We start from the raw sequence: 15282 nt of genomic DNA, 5'->3' as shown, positions 1-15282 counted from the left end.
AGTCTGGAGGAAGACTGGAGAGGCACAGAATCCAAGTTGCTTGAAGTCCAGTGTGAAGTTTCCACAGTCAGTGATGATTTGGGGTGCCATGTCATCTGCTGGTGTTGGTCCACTGTGTTTTATCCAGCCCAGAGTCAATGCAGAGTCAATGCCGTCTACAAGGAGATCTTAGAGCACTTCATGATTTCATTTTCCAGCAGGACTTGGCACCTGCCCACAGTGCCAAAACGACCAGTAACTGGTTTAATTACCATGGTAGTACTGTGCTTGATTGGCCAGCCAACTCGCCTGACCTGAAGCCCATAGAGAATCTATGAGGTATTGTCAAGAGGAAGATGAGAGACACCAGACCCAACAATGCAGACGAGCTGAAGGCTGCTATCAAAGCAACCTGGGCTTCCCTAACACCTCAGCAGTGCCACAGGCTGATTGCCTCGATGCCACGCCGCATTGATGCAGTAATTTGTGCAAAAGGAGCCCAGACCAAGTATTGAGTGCATAAATGAACATACTTTTCAGAAGGTCGACATTTCTGTATTATACATCTTTTTTTTGATTGGTCTTATGTAATATTCAAATATTTTGAGATACTGCATTTTGGATTTTCATGAGCTGTAAGCCGTAATCATTAACATTCAAACAAAAAAAGGCTTGAAACATTTCACTTCATGTGTAATGAATCTAGAATACATCAAAGTTTCACTTTTTGAATTAAGTTACAGAAAACATTATGAACTTTTCCATGATATTCACATTGTTTGCACCTGTATATGGCCTGACATTATTTTAAAAAGCATGCAGATATTGTCCACATTGTATTTGAATACCCATCTCACTATGTAACATGGCAGAAGTTGTCATTCAGAAAGTGTCATCAATGCTAACAATGGAGCATTATCTCACATAAAGATAAGAGAATGAAGGTAAGATAATAAAGAAATTGTTTACCATTATAAATTAAAGAGGGGAAAATCGGATTTGAGGGAAAAAAAGGTTTAACATTACAAATTGGGGAACATTGGTTTAACCATTATTCAGAGACACCGTCTGAAGTATAGTCATTGTAGATAAAAGGTGTCAAACTAAAGGCCAGTCAGGGCATTTTCCTCCATTTCTTTTTCTTTTACATCTGCTAAATGGTCCAGTTAGCCAGTAATCCATTGATTCAATTTCACCTCCCACGCACAGAGTACATCTCAATGTCACACGTGGAATTTGCTCTTGGAATACAGAACTCCTCACTGAACATATACGCCAGTCATTGAATTTATAGCCTTGGTGTCTTGGCTATGAGGGAGAAAAAGTCATGGCTGATTGATTTGCTCATTTAAAGTAAGGATTACAACATATGCAAGCTGAATATGTCATTTAACCGGATTCCAGGAGCTGCTTTTGACACTTTGACAAACACACACACACACACACACACACACACACACACACACACACACACACACTCACTCACTCACTCACTCACTCACTCACTCACTCACTCACTCACTCACTCACTCACTCACTCACGCACTCACACACTTTGATGAGAGTGAATAAGCAGAGATGAGTGCGATTATGTTTAGCCAAGCCTGCATTGCAGTATGTACAGTACACATAGAAGCACACATAAATGTTGTGAGTTTATATAGTAGAAATAACCAAAGAACATACTAGATACTTCATGAATATTTTCCATTTTGTTCTCCCATAAAACACAGGTTTGCCCTGGCACATTGCTGTGGCAGGATTGATTGTACTCTGCATAATGAACTAATTAAATCAATCAATTGAAATTCAGTTTGCTTTGATTTTCTCGCTTACTCAGATAGTCTTCATGTCATTATATACATATAGTTTCCATGCAATAAGTGTGCCTCGCGTAAAATAATCAAGTGTTCTGCTGTGAATAGTGGTGGAGTGGTTTTTATTTTAGTGCAGGTGCGCTCAATCAAAATAATATGTTTTATTGTTACTGTAAGAGGGAAATGTGTCAGTGTGTTGTCAGTACCCAGAGTGACGTCTCATCCTCCATTTGTTGTAACTGAGTGTGACTTAAGAATAATTAGAATACATCATTTTGCATTTTAAAGAGCTACACATTGAATATAAGATACTGACAGCCTTATTTCAAACAGCTCTACAAGGTGCGGTTCTCTAGTCTGAGGTGAACGGGTCTGGTTCTCTAGTCTGAGGTGAACAGGCGTGGTTCTCTAGTCTGTTAGACTACAGATCTAGTTGACAGACGACAGTACAAATCCAGTTGGTTAAAATAATGTGATCTGACGCTGCCGGATCGTTAAGGCAGAGGTTGTACATTGTTTCCCTTTTTTAAATTGATTTCATTGTATTTTATCTTTAACTTTTCTTTTTATTGTTTGCCCCTGCTTTTATATTAATGCTATGCTTGTATATGTTTTTATATATGTTTTTATATTCACTTTATGTTCTTATTCCTGTTGTAAAGCACTTTGAGCTGCATTTCTTGTATGAAAGGTGCTATATAAATAAAGCTTGACTTACTTGCTTACTTATTTACAAAAAGCCCTAGCTAAGCATTTGGCTCTCTTTTTCCTCATCCTTCTTCTTTTGACCACAGATTACACATAACTTTATTTACATGTGGACTTTAATGTTTAGATTAGTATTTTTTGTCTGGATTGTTAGAGTTAATACCAAAGTCTGGTGCAAATTTCACTTGAGGCTCATTGGAAATACATTTACTAGACAAAATGTTGATGTGTTCAATACTTATTTCCCCCACTGTATATATTTTTGAGATAGAGTTGTCTGAAGCTGGGCATGCTTTTCTCAAGCTACTATTGTATTGCCGGGCATGCGACGCATAGATGACTCCTGTCCTGATTGGTTTAAATCTCATACTACGAACACATACACACACACACACACACACACACACACACACACACACACACACACACACACACACATATATATATAGACGTATAGAAGAGGCTGCACTGCTTAAACATGTGTGCACACAACAAGATTAAATCACATCATTCCCATCTTTGGTTTTAGCAGTGTTGAAACAGTACATTGTGGCATCATCCAGAGTGATAGGTATAGGCAATAATCTTGGTGAATACCGTATACATTATGTGCCTGGATATATTCACTTATATAGATACATATATATATATATATATATATACATATACACAACCGCCAGGGGTTAGGAAACACTATTGTGTTTATAATAACTATCTGTTGGCTAATATTATAATGACATGACATGTTCATTTCCACTCCCACTGCCTGCTTTCCCACTTTGTGACAGTGCCATTTTAAAAACAATGGCACCACAAAGACTCTCTGGCTGATAGGCACTGATAGCAGTGTAAGCGGGGTTATGTTGCTTCCTAGTTTTTCCACTTGTATTAAGACCCTGTAGGCGGCATTTTCACTGCCCTAAATGGGTTAATATGGAGAGGCTAAAATGCTACGCTAATCACAAGAGAATAGGGATTGCTTTGCATTTGCCTTGTCGTGAGGCACTTCAGAATGTGCCCTAGTTCTGCATTTTCATCCAGAAACATAAACATTGTACATTTGAAATCCTATTAGTCCAGCTGTGTCGGGGTAAATTAAAGCTAAGGGTTGTTCCAGTTGAGTGGAGGTCCGTAATGGTAACTCACTGAATGCTCCAGTGGTAAAGGTTAGGTAGTAGGCATTTGCACCCAGCCATCAGACACACAATGAATAGCTGGTTAGCTGCTCTTTCTCCCTAGTGACTTTATTCAGTATGCTGTTGAGCTGTGGTACAGTATGATGTCATATTTGTTAAGTAAACATATTTTGTTTTCATTAATTTAATTTCATAGAAAAAAATCTATTGAAAAACTAAAATAGAATCAATCTTTCCAGTTTGTGTAATGAAACATCATGATGTATAATACCATTGTGCCTCTAGGTTGAGAGTTTGAGAGAGCACTAGAGACAATACCAGATGCAATATTTATGCAGCTGATCCACCACTTTTTTTCCCATGTCGCTTCTGTCTTGAATCCATCATGTCAGATACTGGCAGTGTGATTAGCCAGCTCTGTTAGATAGGAACTGATAAGAACTATCCAGGTAAGGATGCCGCTCCAGGAGTGGTTTCTCACCTCTACTGACCCTGTTCCCACACAAGCCTTAAAGGGGTGTTCCTTCCACCTTTTAACACTAGAACAGCCATGGGTGGGGTCATTTGACAATTGACATTTGACTTTTCCTAGATATGTGCATTCTACCACCCAGTAATCTTACATTTTCAAAATCACCTCAGCTAGTATTAAGTTCAGACTTTCTCATGTATCAGACTGTAAAACTGATTATATTTCATTGACATATCACTATAGGTATACATTCCATCCTAATTCAACTGTTGAAACTTTGTTTGCGTCCACCAGCGCTCTCCTGCGTGCAGTTGTGTTGCGTAACCGCCTCCTTTTCACACCAGCTTCGTGACGCGCGAGGTACGCAGGGCATTTTCTCTCGAACCCATTGGTCAAATTTCATGATTGACCACTCATTTGAAGCGTCAGAGCCAATAGAATCGAGCAGAGGCGGGAAAAATGACTTTCGAGGACCAATGATATGGAAATTCGGGCGTTGAAACCTAGCATGCTCGTTGTTGGTGTGTGACGTGGCTGTAAAAACTTGCTTGTGACTCACATTGTGTTTACCGGCAGAGGAAAAAACCCGATGTGGTCGTTTAGAATGGAATCTTATGCATCGTTTGCGATATGGATGAACACTATTGATAAAGGTAAGCTCTTTATATCGCTTATATTAAACATAGACCCGATTCTTCCCCCCTCGAGGGGGGTGTGGATAAGAATGTGGTAAGAACTATTTTATTGTGTAATGTGTAGGCAGCTTTAGTGTCTACCTTGAGACGTTACTGGTTTCCATCAGTTACCCTGGGGTATCTGTTGCCTGCTAACAATACCGAGGGCACCCTCTTTTGAATCTACCCTCTTTAAAACAGTCCTCAAGTAGTTGGCAATTCATTAGATAAATTATCAGTTCTACTTACTGCAAAGTGTTAGTCAGGCATTCTAGAGTAATCTGCTACCAATTACACATGCGTTCTACAAGAAGAGACTCAGAATCTCTCCTGTCTCATTCAACTCCTCCCTCTCTCTCTAATCTTCTCTCTTCCAGCTGGGTCCCAGCAAGTCTGAGAGCTCCAGAGCCACTCGGAGGAGGGGCTAACCTTGCCCAGGTCCGCCCAGGATCGGAGCTCTGTTTTTGGGCCAGTGCTCTTGGCCCGGTCTCTGGCACCACCACCAGAGCCACTCCAGCAGAGGCCTGACTTGCCTGGCAGTGTGGGAGGTGTTGGAGGAGGAGAGAGGGGGGCGGAGAAGGGAACAGAATAGAGGGAAAGAGAATAGTGGAGGGGGGGTGGGGGTTAAGAGGTGAGGGGTTAGGAGAAGATTGGGGAAAGGAGGGAGGAGGAGAAGAGGACAGAGGGTATGGATTGGAGAGAAGAGTGTATTTTCTCTTGGGAAGCATAAGGTAAGAGCTGAGGAGTGTGGATGCTGTCCAAGGGAAGGTTGGGTGAGGAGGAGAGATGACAGAGAGAGGCTGGATGGAAGGAGAGGAGAAGGGAGGGGGATGCCGATGCTACCCTAGAGAAGGGTGATGTCGTGTGGGATTAGAGAAATGTGACCAGTGTCTGACGTAGTGTTGCTGGCAAGGGTGGGACACACACGGAGCATGGGCAGCAATCACTACATGGCTTCACTGAGACAGGGAGAGGAGCCAGAGAGAAGGAGAATGGAGAGAGAGAGAGGGGGGGGGGGGGGGGGGGGGATATGGACAGATAGAGGAGAGAGAGAGTGAAAGGCAAAAGAGAGACGAATGGAGAGAGACACAGGTATGACAGAATGAGTACTTTATGATACATAAAGGTCAGCATGTCAGGAATTGTGAAACCTCGCAATCGAGCCAAACATTCTGTTTTTTTTGCATAGTACGAAAATGTAAGCGACAAACCCACGCAATATCATAACCAAGAGTTTGACATTCACTAAATACCTACAATTTGTTATAAAACTTGGGTGGGGGGTAGTATTCGTATTTGTGTGGGGGTGTATCTCCTTTCCCTTTCACCCAACCCACACCCCAATAAATAGCCATGTGTATGAGTGTGTCTGTTTTTGGATGGAAGATGGATGCTGCCATCAATTACTTTATCCACAAGGAAAGTGTGGTCGATCAACATACTATTCACCGGACTGTGGTCTGTTGACATAGCTCCTGCTTTGTTTTTGGTAAGTGTGAGGTACATTTGTTATCTGCTATGCTGTGTGTATGCCTTCTAGGCTAGCAAAACAGGTATTAGCTTGTTAGCTAGCTAGCTAGCTTTGTTAGAGAGCTGACGGTGGTTTTGTGTGTTGTGTACGAACATACACAAGTTAGTGTGTGTGTGTGTGTGTGTGTGTGTGTGTTTACAAGGCTACCCAACAGGGCTGCCAAGTTTCACCAAAAGTTTGGAGTGAGATTTTTGGGCGGTGGAGCGACCCAAAACTGTGCACGTTTTGGCAGCGGCGGCCCCTCTCTCCCACCCAATTATTTGTGCTAGTTTCCTGCCATTTTACATGTTGTTCATAATAAACCAGCACAAGAAATGAAAATAATAACTAATAAATAATTAACATTTTATAAAACAAGAAAAAAATTCAGACAATATATCATATTTATGAAATCTTAATAAACAAATACAGTAGCCTACAGACTCTAAAAGAAACATTGGCCCCATCAACAGGACTCAGCCCCTTGGTCAGCAGCAGAAAGACCTGTGGTCATCATCTTATATACAGTGCATTGCTCATAGATGGCTATCATGTTATACAGTACAATTACAATTTACAATACAAATACAACAATTGGGGGTCCCTCCCAAAAAATTTGATCAACCACCAAGCCCTCATTCTGACCCAGGAAAAACCCTGTTATGTACTGTATAACATGACTCTTGAATTATTATTATTATTTAGCCATTTCAGCCCTGCAAGTTTGTTTCCTGATTGTTAGCAAAAGCGAGGGAGTACAGGTGAAAGAGTGAACGAGCAAAAGACAAACTATAACAAAAACATTTTCTTTTCTCATCAAAGCGGCTGAGATTAAGTGTTTACGCTCAGCAACAGTAGCAGAGGCAAAATGGATTAACACTTAATCAGCCATGAGTAAAACAAATGGTTATATCTTTGCACTCGATCACATTTCACGACCCTCCTTTCATGACTTTTCCTAGATGTGCGTTCTACCACCCAGTATCTTTACATTTTAAAATTACTTCAGGATAAGCTAGTATAAAGCTATTTTGCAGTTTTTCTGTGTAGGAAGCAGGCTAATTTACAAGCGGCCAACTAGTGGTCGCTGTGTGTAAATAGCAGGTTAGCATTTTAAAGAGGCGTAATTATTCATTTTCCGCTTCAAAAGAAGGCCATATGATGAATGGGATCCTCAGAGGCAGAAGTATAACACATCTTATGAAATCTGTTTGACCCTCAGGGCCTGCAGACATACACACATGTGTATGCAAACTCACACACAGATAGGATTCTGTTTCACCACTCTATGGATTATGACACTATTGGCATTATAAACTCAGGGTCGGCTGGCCATCTGGCAAGCATCAGAACCTCTACAGGTGTTTGGGCAGATGCCTGGAGAGAGAGAGAAGAGAGAGAGAGAGAGAGAGAGAGAGAGAGAGAGAGAGAGAGAGAGAGAGAGAGAGAGAGAGAGAGAGTCTTGCATCAGAAAGGGTGTGAGGCAGCATGCATTTCCTGTATTACGGTGAGATTGCAGCAGGTGATCTGTATCAAGAAGGCCCTGTCATACTGGCACACACACACACTTTCATAACGTAGGCTAATCAGACAATAACAGTAGGAGCTACTTGGACTAGTAAGACAGCCAAGTGCAGCAGAGAGGCAACAAACGAGTCTGTGTATGAATACATTATAGGGATGTTGAAAACATGAGAGCCTCTTTTTGCTTATTGTTAGTATTTTGTTGTTGTTCATGCAGTGCTGTGTCAAGGTTTCCTCAAATAAGAAATATGTTGTATTCCATCATTGGGTTAATCCTTGAAACCAAGCTAAAATGAACATAGACCCTGGCAGGCGGTGGTACCACTCCCATTACAAATGCTGTTTTTCATCTGTGGTTTATTGAATAACTGTCAACAACAATAAGCTTCATGTCAACTCACACTGGAATGAGTTTAATACCATCTGCATTTATTTTTCTGTGTGTGTGTGTGTGTGTGTGTGTGTGTGTGTGTATGTGTGTGTGTGTGTGTGTGTGTGTGTGTATGTATTTGTGTACATGTGTGCACATATTCTGTCAAAACGTACATGTACTTGTGGGTGTCATGAATCTATCTTATTGTATTTCAGTTTATTTCAAGTTATTACACATTAGTGGACAGTTGTCAACTCTGTATCAAGACTGTGTATCCTTGGATCTAGATATTTTCAGAGTCTGTCAACACAAACTAGAGTAAATTGAATCTTGAAACGCCAAAAGTAATTGAAACAAAATGTTATATACAAAGAAAAAAGTATGTTCCCTTAAGCTCCCGATCGTGGACCTTGACTTTCATCACTTTGTTTTGCTAACAGTCTTATGGCGCTTTTCCATTGACCAGACCGGTACGGCTCGGCACGGCACGCATTTGAAAGTATGGTACGGTACGGGTAGGATACGCTTCTCCATTATACACAACAGACCTGGAGCGAGCGGGGACAGTAGGAGGAGTTAAGTGTCATAAGAGCACTTCACTTTAATAAGTGCCGCTATACAGCTCAACAGGGGGAAATGCGATAAGAATTATGTCAAAATGCAGCACTATCATGCACTATCAGCACCTACTGTACTTATCATACTGTACTGTACTGCACTATATCACTATTTGGACTCCTGTTTAGATGCTGAACTACATTTTGTTGTCTGGTACTTGTACTCTGCAATGACAATAAAGTTTAATCGAATCTTCATGTCTATTTGAGAAATATGCCTCAACTTTAAAAAACGATTTAAACTTTAAACTAGTTCAAACTATTCAACCAACATTTAATCAAAACATCATCACTTTGATTTGATTAAATGTGTGTGTGTGTGTGTGTGCGTGTGTGCTCAACTATTGTACAGGTATAATACTTTCAGAGCTGCGTCTTTAGCATCATACAGATCGTGATTACCTGTTTCTGCTGTAGAATAACTGCCCAGGCAGGTCAACCACACAATGTAATCAACAGGTGCCACATCATCTATAGTTGTTCATGTACTCTTTAAACACAATTGTGATGCATTGTAGTAGTTCCAGATGGAATGTTGTGTAGGTTTTTGCTCACATACGGGAAGTCAATATGTTTCTCTATATGTACATTTTGTATGGGTGTATAAAGATAATTATCCATCCAATGTATTTAGTTTTTCTTCATACCTCTGTATCTTCTTAAAATGCACATGTGTATGTTTTGTAGGGATTTAACTTGTTTCCCACAAATATACTTAATTACAGTTCTTGTAATCTCTTCTGGCTTTCAATCTGCCCCCGCAAAGTAGGCTATGTCACATTTGAGCAACGTGAATAGCTAGATAATTACACTGTAAGAGATATCATTGAAGACCCAGTGCTCCCATGATATTCTTCACACCGTTATGATTCAAGGTCTTAGCTATTAATATGGTGTCATTCTTTACTCTTAAATGGTAAGGCAATCCATTTTCTTAATGCATTAACTTTTCTCAAGATGTTTAATAGCATATTAAAATAACATGCTCCATCAACTAGGCATTATTAATTATGACTGTCTCCCTATACTCACCCTTTGGCCTTAAAACTCATAATCTTGGAAATATAGAGAATTAAGACTCTTAATTGAAAGATTAAGATAATTAAATGTCAAAATATGTAGAAGTGATACATTTTATGTCACATATAAAGGACTAGTTCTATCAGAATTAAACACTTAATATACATTTTAAATATTAACACTACTGTAAAATATAATACCAGACAAGTACCAGACAAGGAACTGCACTTCATTGTTTGGTACGCAATGACAATAAAGTTGAATCTAATCTAATCTAATGTTACATATAATACATGAGAGCCATAGATTACAATAAAATGGTTCACTAAGCATCAACATTAACAGAAATTGTGTTTCTATGTCTTCATGGGTTATGGTAAAACGTAAACAGTATGAAGCAAACATATTGGCTGACTGTGGAGACATGGCAGAATGGAAGATGGCGTTGGCATAGTCTCAGTGGGATATCATCTTGGTCCCTCACTCTTGATGACCACCACCCATTGACACCAGTGGGTGTCAATTCTTTATTGAATAATTGCCTAGCTTGTTGTTTTGTTATGACTTTAACTAGTGAGGAGTCAGTCAGTCAGTCAGTCTCTCAGTCAGTCTCTCTCTCTCTCTCTCTGCACATACACACAGGCAGGGTGCTCATAGAAGTCTGATCTTGGTGTGTGTGGGCGTAGGCTGTTGATGCTTGTTCTGCTCGTCCTTATGCTATTAATGATGTCATTTATGTTTGGAACAGGAGAGGAGCAAGGCTCAACTGCTTGTTGCCAAGGATCCGCTCAATTAACTCTCAGTTTGATGTTTCTCATGATGAGCTCTCAAAGGCTGTTTTCATACAGTACATACTTGCCTTTAGGGCTCTTTCTTTTTTCTTTGCTCCAGCAAAAGCTAAAGGGCAGTTTTGAACGTATTATACTCTTGAACGTAATGTTAGTGTGATACAGGGGAGGGCGCAGATTGGGAACGTCTTTGAAGATTATAACTCAACTTAATGTTGATGTGTGTAAGCTGGAAGTTTCCCTGCATTGTATGAGCATGTCATACTGTTGAGTATGACACCTTTAACAAATAGATTATGTGCAGATAACTGTAAAACAGCACTAATATAACCTGTGCTCACAGTCGACACACCCTCCATTTCATCAATACACTATGGCTGTGCTCCAAAATCCATTATTGTGCTTTATCCGTTATTGGTATACACTCTAGATAGAGAGCAATAATGCATTTTGAAACATATCTCTTTAATCATCTCTAAATATGCATTAATCTGTAGCATATCATTTATCAATTTAGGCAGGGTCAGCAGTTTGACAAGACTGTAATGAGTCATTATGACGTATTAAATAATGCATTTATGTGATTTAGTACTGCTGAATGAGGGCTGATCAAATGCAATGTCAGAGAAGTCTTTATCAGTAGGGATTGGGTGAGTAGTTTTGATGTACATTGTGATCCTCTCTTCTTCTCTACCCTCCTTGCTTGCACTGTCATACGTATTTGATTGTTTTGCTTGCAGCAAGCTCTGTCTCTCATGTCCTCACAGGTGCTCCACTGATCTATGGTGTGTACAACAATAGGAGGTATTCTGTTACCATACTTCCCAATGGACCAGTGTTCCATCTAAATAAAACATTCCATACACAAGCGGACAACTATTACAGCTACTGTATACACATTGGATGATAAATAAAATGTATTATTATTATTATTATTATTAATAATAATGGAAGGAACAGAGGAAATGGCAAAGGGAAAAGGGACATATACTCAATATGAATATGAGACTTCTAACACTTGTTGCCATAGCATTTGGATTGCCATAGCATTCGGATGCACTGAGGAAACAATAAAACTTTCATTTTAAGCAAGGTGTCTCTGCAAGGTGTTGACAGGCAATCTCTCATTGTGTTTGATACGTAGAAATAATGGCAAAAACAATAAAGGAAAATATGTGACCAACTGTAAAAGTTCAGTTTTGATTTAAGTGTCTTTGGGTATTGTGTAGTCCAAGGTTGATCCAATAAGTAACTATTCGTGCCAGGACACCATTGAACCAATAAAGGTATGGTTCAATGGAGCCTTCAGGGTTCCTCAAGATTCCATTCCGCGACCAGTGTTGCTCAGTATATATGCTACCACTGGAAAATATCATCAAAGAACACAGATTTAATGTTCATAGTTAGGCCGATGATACACAACTATACATCTGTTTATCACCCAATAACATCAGCCCTATTCATAAACTGGTTCAATGCATTGATCGTATCAACTTGTGGATGTCACATCATTTCTTGCATTTGAACAAACACAAGACAGAGGTTTTAATTATAATTTAATTATAAATTACGAATTACAGGGACATTCTCCCTGGAGTAATTGAGGGCTAAGTGCCTTACTCAAGGGCACACTAGTAGTGGTGTGGTTTCAGGCGGGAATTGAACTCACAACCTTCCGATCACAAGTCCAACTCACTACCACTAGACCACCACTACCACTAATTATCTGAGCAAAGGTCCAGAGAGAGATACTATGCACTAACATAAAATCCCTGGCACAAAACTCTTGGTGTGCTTCTAGACTATGATTTGAATTTTGAATCTCACATTAGTAATCTCAATAAAAAACACCTTTTTATCACATTAGAAATATTGCTTAAATTCTCTCCCAGGCAGATACTGAGAGACTTATGCATGCGTTTATCACTAGCAGGCTTGATTACTGCAATGCTCTCCTTTCTGGTCTACCTAAATAAGCTACAGATCATTCAGAATGTAGCAGCACGTTTAATGACCAAGACAAGAAGGAGAGCACACATCTCACCTGTCCTAAAGCCCTTCATTGGTTGCCTGTCAGTTTTAGAATAGACTTTAAGATCATTTTATTGGTGCTCAAATCACTCAATGGACTAATGCCTGAATACTTGTCATACATGATTTGAATATATGCTCCTCTAGATCACGCAGGTCCTCTGGCATTGGCCTTTTAGTTGTTCCCTGGGTGAGGATAAAGAAATGTGGGGAGGCAACATTTAGTGACTATGTCTACGGGTATCTACGGTAGCTAAGGTAACGTAGCTAGCGAACAGAAGTGGGAAAAAAAAACGTCAGATAAGATTTATAAATGGGTTATTTTGATAAATTGGCCACATTTTTGGGAATATATATGGTTACTTTCTCGCCTGAAAACATATTCAAACGTAATACCATGACATGTTAACACTTGTAGACAGTGGCGGACTCAGGCTGTTTGAAGTGCAGGGGTGAAAAGAAAGAAAAGGCACCTACTGCACAACATGGGACCCCATCAGTGCACACGGTCAAGTTTAGACCATTGGAGGGGCACCAATAGGGCACATCCTCTAATTTTCGACACTCAAAAGGGCACTTTAACCACTCAAAAGGGCATTTTTGCCACTCAAAAGGGCACTTAAGAGAGACTTTTTTCAACCATGGGGGCACCAGGAGGGGCGGCCGCCCCCCCTGCCCCCCCTGAGTCCGCCAGTGCTTGTAGAGCCAAAATTCCAACAGCTTTTAGCCCCCCCCCAAAATTGAGGATTTAAAATCCCCACTGCCGGCCGGTGCGATAGGCATTCTGGGATACTGAGATGCAGTAATACTACAGTGTGAACGGTCGGCTGGTATTGGCATACTTATTATGTTATATTATGTTAATTGAGTATGCAGTATGCAGTATATACTCATCGAGTATGCTAGTATGCAGTATGCTAGTATCATGCCATTTCGAACACAGCCCATGTCTCTTATTCCCTGTTACAGTTGGAGTCGCCATTTCCTTTCAGTCTACTGTATTCACACCTGTTTTGAGCAGCGCTCTCCCTGTGGGGCTTCTGTCTTGTTTTAGCACAGGAAGAGGGATTCTTCCTGTGGCTTTCATGTTAGGTTTCTGTTCCAGTAAAATGTCCTTAGTTTCAGTTGTTTTCTCGACTGTTTCACGGTCTGTATCACGGGTCAGGAAATCATCAGTGGTTTTCTGCGGATTCGATATGTGGCAATGTGACGAAAAAAACACATGGGTCCCGGGGCAATAAAATAAAATAAAACCAAATCTTCGTGTTCCCCACAAAACAAGGAATCCAAAAGCATTGAAATAGAGACGATCAGACTTTCCCTTCGAATGTAGTAGAGTAGACGGATGAACACGGCGGGGGAAATGTTCAACACTGCCTGATTTAATACAATGGATGCCAATACATGGTAGAGAGGCAAATCTGAATGGCTTGTTGAATCAAATGTTTTCTGAAATACGCAGCCCACAAAAAACATAAGCTTTATTACATACAATAACACTACACAGTTTCTATGTTAGTAGGGTCATCAGAGACCCACATGTATATCAAAAGCACAGAAAAGTGAGTTTTTAATAATATGGGACCTTTAAATCTTCTCTCTTTGGATAGATTATTGTAAACATTTTGATAAACTGTAGAACAATTACGTCTCTTGAATACCAATGCGGATGCCTCACTGACTAATCATGGAAGTTATCTTTCTTTAGTTATACTAGATACCCCATGGTAAACGTTACTTATGATTAGTTAAAATGGAAGTTGGAAATTGATTGATTGATTGATTGAAAACTTTATTAGAAGATTTGCAGAAGTAGGTACATGACAGTACATATTACATACAAGGTCAACTAACAGGATAAAAACCCAAGAAAGCCACTGGCTTATTTCAATTGGGGTCCTTGATTCTCAATTCATCGTTACATGTAAGACAGACAAAGAAAAAAAAAAAAAAACTAGTACTATCTACAAGATAATACAGACAAATGACTATTACTATCTACAAGATAAAAATACATCCATCATGGGAAGAACAATACAACAAAACATCAGGTATGTACAGCGGGTAGGACAGGTGGGGACATACACCACAGGTGGGGGCGGGGGACAAAACACAAAGTATGTACAGTGGGTAGTTCGGGTCTTTTAATCTGATTTTTGATTTAGAGGGTCCAGTTACGGATTGCAGCCTCCTGTAAATGTTTTTTGAGAGTGGTTTTGAAGGTGGGCAGTGTTTTGCACTCCTTTAAGATTATAGGAAGGGCGTTCCACATTTTTACTGCATAGTTTGCAAACGAGTTTAACCCCTTGTTTGTGGTTCAACGCGGTTGAACTTGGTTCGTGGAGCTTCCTCTGGTGTTGTATGTGTGGACGTTGTTCACTATTTTGGAAGTATGTTGACAGGTACTTGGGTGTCTTTGTGGTGTAGCGTATCTTGAAGACCAGGCCCAGTGCAAGCTGCTGCACTCTGTCAACTACTCGTAGCCAATCAAGGCTCAAAAAATGAGCAGCGGTTAGATGTGTCCTAGGGTTGAGGCCTAGCAGAAGCCTAACCAGTTTATTTTGGGCTGTCTGGAGTCTTGTTTTATGGGCCTTTGTGGTTCTATAGTACCATGATGTTACGGCATAGTCGAA

This window comes from Nansenia antarctica, assembly GCF_963989245.1.
Source record: "Nansenia antarctica genome assembly, chromosome: 5".
NCBI classification, from domain to species: Eukaryota; Metazoa; Chordata; class Actinopteri; order Argentiniformes; family Microstomatidae; genus Nansenia; species Nansenia antarctica.
The sequence above is the reverse complement of the archived record's forward strand: the minus strand, read 5'-3'. Positions refer to the sequence as shown.